Genomic DNA, 7,673 nt, shown 5'->3' on the forward strand with positions numbered 1-7,673 from the left:
GGAGGGAACATGTTCTTCACTGTCGAGAAAAAATTAACTGCACAAAAGGAGGTGCTCGTAAGAGGGCTTTTCAGGAATGAGACCACACGTTCCAGTGGAGACCCTACTGAGCCCGGCCCACATCTTCCAAGCATGGGGGCACCCTGCTCATTGAGTACACTGACCAAAACCCTTAAACCTCGTCTCGATCCCAGCAAAAGCATTCTCTGCCATACTCTTGTTCTACTGTTTTTAGATCAAGATGTCCCAGCTGTCTTTCCAGGGAAGGGCCTTGAGTTCTTCTGGCGAGAGTGACTTCCCCATAGGTGAATGGGTGCAGGGTGTTGGACACGTGGCATGCAGAGGAGTATCCGGCCACCACCAGGGCACTGAGGACACTCCTTTGGAGCTGGGACCTGCACAGATGGTTGCTGATGTGCTGCAGGACCACAGGGAGCAGAAGGATCTGGAAGGTGAGTGTGGGCAGGTAGTGGTAGAGGAAGAGTGTCTTCTCTATCAGGAATAATGGGAGGTAGTTCATGGCCCAGCCACCAGCACACAGCGCCCCCACCAGCACCCAGTGCAGCCAGGCATCCTGGGGGAGGTCATAGATGTTTCTTCACTGTCAGAGCAGGTAACATAAGAACAGCAGCATGTAGGTGGCCAGAGCAAGGCTGCCCGAAACCCATATCACTATGTTTCCAAGTAGGTGGATCTGAGCACTGGTCCTAGGGTGCAGCCAGTAGGCAATATTGGTGTCCAGGGTGACTCACTCCAGTGGGCTGGAGCTGTACGTGTGTTTTGAGTTATCGCTTCTCAGCACCAGCATTCTCCACTGCAGCTCTGAGAATATGGCCATGAAGCTCAGGTTCCTGCTGGCGTCCACCTGCACAGGTGAGTTCAGCTCCCATTCCCGCTGTCTCTCTGTAGAGGTGCTCCTCTATGTTCCACACCATGCTCTTGTGGTAGCCCTGGGACAATTTCTCCCCGATGATCTCCAGCTGCCGAAACCCCCAGTCAGGGAGGTGAGCCCCGCTCAGCTTTAAGACAGCAGAAGTGTTCACATGCACAAAGTGGACCTCTGAGAGGAGGGTCTTCCAGACCTCTGTGTTGGATCTTCTGTTCACAATTTCCAGTCTCCAGAGGTTCTGGGCAGGCATGGAGATGTTATAGTCAATGTAGCAGGAGACCTCCTGTGAATGGGGACTCATGGGAGCCACAACATCATGCATGTTCAGGGAGCAGGTGGTCATGCCGTGGACCAGCTGCACCATGTCCCTATGCCACATAAGTGGGGGTCTGCTCACCACCAGCTGGTACCTCCTGGGATCCTTTTCAATCCACCAGTTATTGATGTCTTTGAAGGGGTAACAGGTCACCTACTGCTGGTGGGAGCTGCCTTGGCGGTTCTTATATATCATGGTGTAGGTGTTCTGGTGGGAGTGAAGCCTGCATGGTATAGGTTTGCCAAAGACTATCCTCAGAGTGACCTGGGACCCATAGGCCATCTCCAGCGACTGGCCCTGGGTGATCCAAGCTAGTCCTCCCTCTAAGCAGGCCTGGAAGGCACTGGACATGATTTGGTCATGGGGCCCAGAGCCGAAGAGAAGAATCAAGTGGATGTAGAAAAATAGTAAGTACAGGATGGCTGGGATGACCAGCAAAGCTACTGTTCAGGTGAGCAAGTGACAGAACACACGGACATTGGACAAAGTCTGGTCTCCAATCAGGTGCCAGGCATGGACGGCTGCAACAACCATCATGAGCATGTACGTGAACACACCCATGTACTTGATGCCCACCGCACAGGAACAAGCGACCCCTGTCAGTGTCAGCCAGAACCACCAGCTCAGAGAAAAGGGGCTCTGCTTTTGGCAGTTGAAGAACTTCAGGTAGGACAACACGGCCAATAGATAAACATGGACACAGGGAGGAGAGTACTAAACACTGGGGTCTACTGGGGGGAAAAGGGGAGGGCCAGTGGGAGGGGGAGATGGGGAGGGATAGCCTAGGGAGAAATGCCAAATGTGGGTGAAGGGGAGAAAGGAAGCAAAACACACTGCCATGTGTGTACCTATGCAACTGTCTTGCATGTTCTGCACATGTACCCCAAAACCTAAAATGCAATAAAAAATAAAAAATAAAATACATAATGCCCTTAAAAAATATATATATATATATATATATTAACACTGATTCCAAGAGCATTAGCCTTGACTGAGTGATGAGAGCATTCTCAATAAGCATCTCCCATGGTGGCACAATGAGGAAAGTGGAGCTCCAACACTATCTGGTAGGCCATGGGGACCGACAAGGCCCAGGCAAGTGCTGGGAGCAGGTGCAGAGACCACACAGGCACGTTGCTACTGTATTCTGCTCCAATTCTGTTCCACAAAAAATTGCCATTGAATCCTCCTAAATAACCTCCCAAGGCCAGCACCATGTGGCCAAATTGTGGTCCACTGTTGTCCAAGAAGAAGATTCGTTTCAGGTAAAAAGAGATGTATGGTCCATAAAACTGAGGTTAGGAGATTTGAGACCAGCCTGGCCCACATGTTGGTACCCTATTTCTACTAAAGAGAGCAGAATTAGCCAGACATGGTGGCAGGTGCCTGTAATCCCAGTTACTCAGAGGACTGAGGCAGGAGAATTGCTTGAAGCCAGCAGGTGGAGGTCACAGTGAGCTGATATCGCACCATTGCACTATGGCCTGGGTGCCAGAGAAAGACTACCACAGCCCACGGGTAGGTGAGTTGCCACAGCTGGCTCAGTAACCCCATCCCAGTCAGGGTTATCACTACAGGGCGCTTCAAAAATCCCCACATCTTGTAGCAAAGCAGGCTCAGGTAGATGCCCCGCATTTCTCCAAGTCCAGGCAGAGCCTCACACGGAGCCTGGCATGGCCTCGGAACCGCCAGACTGGGCCGACAGTAGGGAGCAAGATGCTTCTTCGCACAGCCCACTGCCCTCTCTCTTTTTTTCCTTTTGAGATGAAGTCTCTGTTGTCCAAGTTGGAGTGCAGCAGTGGGATCTCAGCTCACTGCAACCTCTGCCTCCTGAGTTCAAGCCATTCTCTTGCCTCAGCCTCCCAAGTAGTTGGGATTACAGATATGCACCACCACACATACTTAATTTTTGTATTTTTAGTAGAGATGGAGTTTTACCATGTTGGCCAGGCCAGTTTTAAACTCCTGATCTCAGGTGATCCACTTGCCTCAGCCTCCCAAAGTGCTGGGATTACAGGCATGAGCCACCATCCTTGGCCTTTGTGGCCTGTTTTTGAACAGTGTTAATTTACTAACTTGTAAGCTTAGTTATTGCTTTTGTCTGCCCAGCACTGAGGTCCAGACGCCCAACAGAGATTAGACAAAATGATAGACAAGATCAACTGAAACACAGAGGCAAGAGTTTAAACAACAGCTCAGAGCAGCCTCTCTGATACACTAGCATTCTACCATGGCAGAGTGATAACTCATTACATGGTGTTGAAAACAGATGCTTGGTGTCACAAAAAAAAAAACCTGCATTGAGACAAAGGATCTTCCAGCAACACAATTTTTACTTCCTGGACTGCAGGAAGGGTACTCTCGCTAGCTATCTTGCCAAGAGAGTACAATGAACAAAGGAAAAGCAGACATATTTATCCCTTATGAATTTGAAGTTGTCCTTACTGCTATGTCTGATCTCCGCTGGCTGGAGCCAGACCTCACAATTTAAACTAAAACCTGATTGGCTAACAGTTTAATACTTTTCTAAATAGGTAAAAGCAATGGAGAGCTGGGATGTGCCTGTGAGCATGTCCAGCACAGATGTCTTGGTTGAATTACAAGGACATAGAATGTACTACGTGCCTGTAAGCATGGCGTGTCTAACAGCTACATAGGATAGGGCTTAACAAAGAGCTATTAGCAGACTTATGGTTTATAATTTCACAAGAAAGAAAACTTTAAAGTGGACTTTTCTACTTCCCTCACATGGCAAGCTGCTACTCCTTTCTGCTGCATTCTTCCCTTGACTGTGATCTTCCTTCCATTTCATTTAGTCAAACAGCAATATCATCTGCTGTCATAACAGCTTGACTGAGCAGATTTCTGTTCTATCTTCACTGCCTGATGGAAATATTCCAACTCCATCAGTTTTGGGGGGTGATGAGCAGTCTATGCAAGCTGGTAACATTGGGCACCCATGGAACTGAACTGACTTTAGATCAATTAGGACAGCAGTTCTCAGTCATGGTTGTATATGAGAATCACCGGGAAAACTTTTGAAACATACCAATGCTGTGCATGCCCTACTCCTAGACAATTTTAATTGCCTTAGTTGGTCCAGAATAGATCTTTTTAATGGATGCCTTCAAAAACCCCACAAGTGGGCTGGGTGTGGTGGCTCACTCCTGTAATCCAAACATGTTGGAGGCCGAAGCAGATGGATCAGTCAAGAGATTGACACCATCCTGGCCAATATGGTGAAGCCGTGTCTCTACTAAAAATACAAAAAATTAGCTGGGCATAGTGGCATGCACCTGTAGTGGTAGCTATTTGGGAGGCTGAGACCTGGGGAGCAGGGGTTGCAGTGAGCCAAGATGGTGCTGTTGCACTTCAGCCCAGGAAACAGAGGGAGACTCCATCTCAAAACAAAAAATCCACAAGTGGCCAGGCACAGTGGCTCATGCCTGTAATGCCAGCACTTTGGGAGGCAGAGGCAGGAGGATCACTTGAAGTCAGGAGTTTGATACCAGCCTGGCCAACATGGTCAAACCCCGTCTCTACTCACAGTACAAAACAATTAGCTGGCTGTTATGATGCACTCATGTAACCCCAGCTGCTCAGAGGCTGAGGCACAAGAATCACTTGAGCAGGTGGGGCAAAGGTTGCAGTGAGCCAAGGCCATGCCACTGCACTCCAATCTCAGTGATCTAGCCAGACTCTGTCTCAAAAGAAAAAACTCCACAATAATCAGTAATGAGGACTGTGGACTTGGAATCTTCTATTCAAAGGTCAGATTTAAAGCTGACAAAATTTCCTTCTAAGTTTCTGGTCTGAAGTGCACTTCAATCATCTGCATATAATCCATTTTACAATTAGCTCACACACATAGTTGCAGAAAGCTGAAAGGTAAAATGTGCTCATTATACAATGCCATACTTCACAGCTTGCAAGACATTTTCTCATAGATTTTTTAAATTTAACCCTTAAAGTAACTCAATCAGGTAAGCCGGGCAAGGTATTCGTATCCACAGTTTTCTGGTAAGGAAATTGATATCCTGAGCCAAAGGAGGATACAGACTTCTGGTTTTCATTCAGTGCTATTTAATTACATCATACCTACCCTACAGTGACAGTAAATAACCTCAAATGCCACATAGAGGGAGGAAATATTGCTAAAGAGTTAAGAGCAAATATTTTTATTTTATTTTGAGGCAGAGTCTTGCTCTGTTGCCCAGGCTGGAGTGCAGTGGTGTGGTCTTGACTCACTGCAACCTCTGCCTCCCAGATTTCAGTGATTCTCCTGCCTCAGCCTACTGAGTAGCTCGGATTACAAGCACATGCTACCACATTTAACTGATTTCTGTATTTTTAGTAGAGACAGGGTTTTGCTATGTTGGCCAGGCTGGTCTTCAACTCCTGTCCTGCAGTGATCCACCGACCTTGGCCTTCCAAAGTGCTGGGATTACAGGCATGAGGCACCACACCTGGGCAGCTTATCACTTTTCATAGTAGTATTATGGTCATTTGTATTTCCTTGGTTTCAGTGATAATGTGTCCTCTTTTATTTATGATTTTATTTGTTTTGTTTTCTCTTTTTTTTCTTAGTTTATCTAAGGGTTGTTCATTTATCTTTTTTAAAAACTGACTTCTTTCATTGATTTTTTTCTATTGTTCCTCTAGTCTATATCTTATTTATTTCTGCTGTAATTTTTACTATGTTTTTCCTTTTATTGACCTTGCATTTGGTTTTTCTTTTTCCATGAGGTGTGAAATTACATTATTTGTTCTATTTCTTTTTTCTTAATATAGGCATTTATTGCAATAAACTTCACTCTTACACAACTTTTGCTGTATCCAGTAACAATTGATGTTGGTTTTTTGTCTTCATTTGTTTCAAGATATGTATATTTTTAAATCTTAATTTTTAATTTCTGTGGGTACATAGAAGGTATACTTATTTATGGGGTACATTAGATGTTTTGATACAGGCATACAATGTGTAATAATCACATTAGGGTAAATGAGGTATGTATCACTTCAAGCATTTGTCCTTTGTGTTACAAGAAATCCAATTATACTCAGTTATTTTTAAAAATACAATTAAATTATTATTGAATATAGTCACCCTGTTGTGCTATCAAATACCCAGTCTTATTTATTCTAACTATATTGTTGTATCTATTAACTATCCTCACTTTCCCCCACCCCAACTACCCTACCAAGCCTCTGGTAATCATCATAACTTTCTCTATCTCCATGAGTTCAATTGGTTGTATTATTTTCCTTTTTATTTTTTGAAATGAAGTGTCACTCTGGCCCCAGGCTGGCGTGTACAATAGTGGAATCTCAGCTCACTGCAACCTCTGCCTCCCAGCTTCAAGTGATTCTCCTGCCTCAGCCTCCCAAGTAGTTGGGATTACAGGTGTGCACCACCAAACCCAGATAATTTTTGTATTTTTAGCAGATACGGAGTTTTACCATGTTGGCCAGGCCGGTATCAAACTCCCGACCTTATGTGATCCATCTTCCTCAGCCTCCCAAATTGCTGGGATTACAGGCATGAGCTACTACGCCTGGCTGAGTTCAACTGTTTTAATTTTTAGCTTCCATAAGTAAGTGAGAACACATGAAGTTTATCATTCTATGCCTGGCTTATTTCACTTATCACAAGGTCCTCCAGTTCCATCCATGTTGTTGCAAGTAACAGGATCTCATTCTTTTTTATGTCTGACAGTAGGCCACTATGAATAAGTGATATACTTTTTTATCCACTCATCTGTTGGTGGACAGTTAGGTTGCTTCCAAATTTTGGCTATTTTAATAGTGCTTCACTAATAAAATAATTCTTTTTGTTATTGATTTCTAGTATGATACCATGGAAATAAATATGTAATATGATTTCAAACATTTAAAATTTGTTAAGATGTCTTTCGTGGCCCAATATGTAATCTATGTTGGAAAATGTTCCTGTGCCCTTGAGAAGAATGTATTCTTCTGCTGTTGGGTGAAATAATCTATATATGTCTTTTGGGTCTATCTGGTCAATAGTTAATTACATCTACTGTTTCCCTACTTACTTTCTGTTGGGATTAACTATCTGGTGTTGAAAGTGGGATACAGTAGTCCCCTACTGTTTGTATATTGCTGTGAGTTTCTTCCTCCAGTTCTGTTAATATTTGCTTTATATATTAGGTGCTCCAATGTTGTCATATATTTGACAATTTTTATAACATTTTCATGAACTGATCTCTTTATTATTATGCAGTAATTATCATATAGTGATGACAAAATTTGACCAAGAGCCTAACTGTCTGCAATAAGCATACCTGCCCTGTCCTCTTTTGCCTATAATTTGCCTGGAATATCTTTCATTTTGGAGATGGAATCTCACTCTGTCACATAGGGTGGAGTACAGCAGTGGTGAGATTTTGGCTCACAGCAACTTGCACCTCTGAGATTCAAGAGATTCTCCTCCCTCAGCCTGCC

At 44.5% G+C, this 7,673-nt stretch overlaps 1 pseudogene; it reads right to left on the minus strand.

Annotated features, from left to right (window-relative positions):
- Positions 1 to 231: 231 nt before the first annotated feature.
- On the minus strand, positions 232 to 1,571 carry LOC100407314 (protein O-mannosyl-transferase 1 pseudogene; annotated as a pseudogene).
- Between the last annotated feature and the right edge of the window lie 6,102 nt (positions 1,572 to 7,673).

Source organism: Callithrix jacchus, chromosome 8 (genome assembly GCF_049354715.1).
Source record: "Callithrix jacchus isolate 240 chromosome 8, calJac240_pri, whole genome shotgun sequence".
Classification (NCBI taxonomy): domain Eukaryota; kingdom Metazoa; phylum Chordata; class Mammalia; order Primates; family Cebidae; genus Callithrix; species Callithrix jacchus.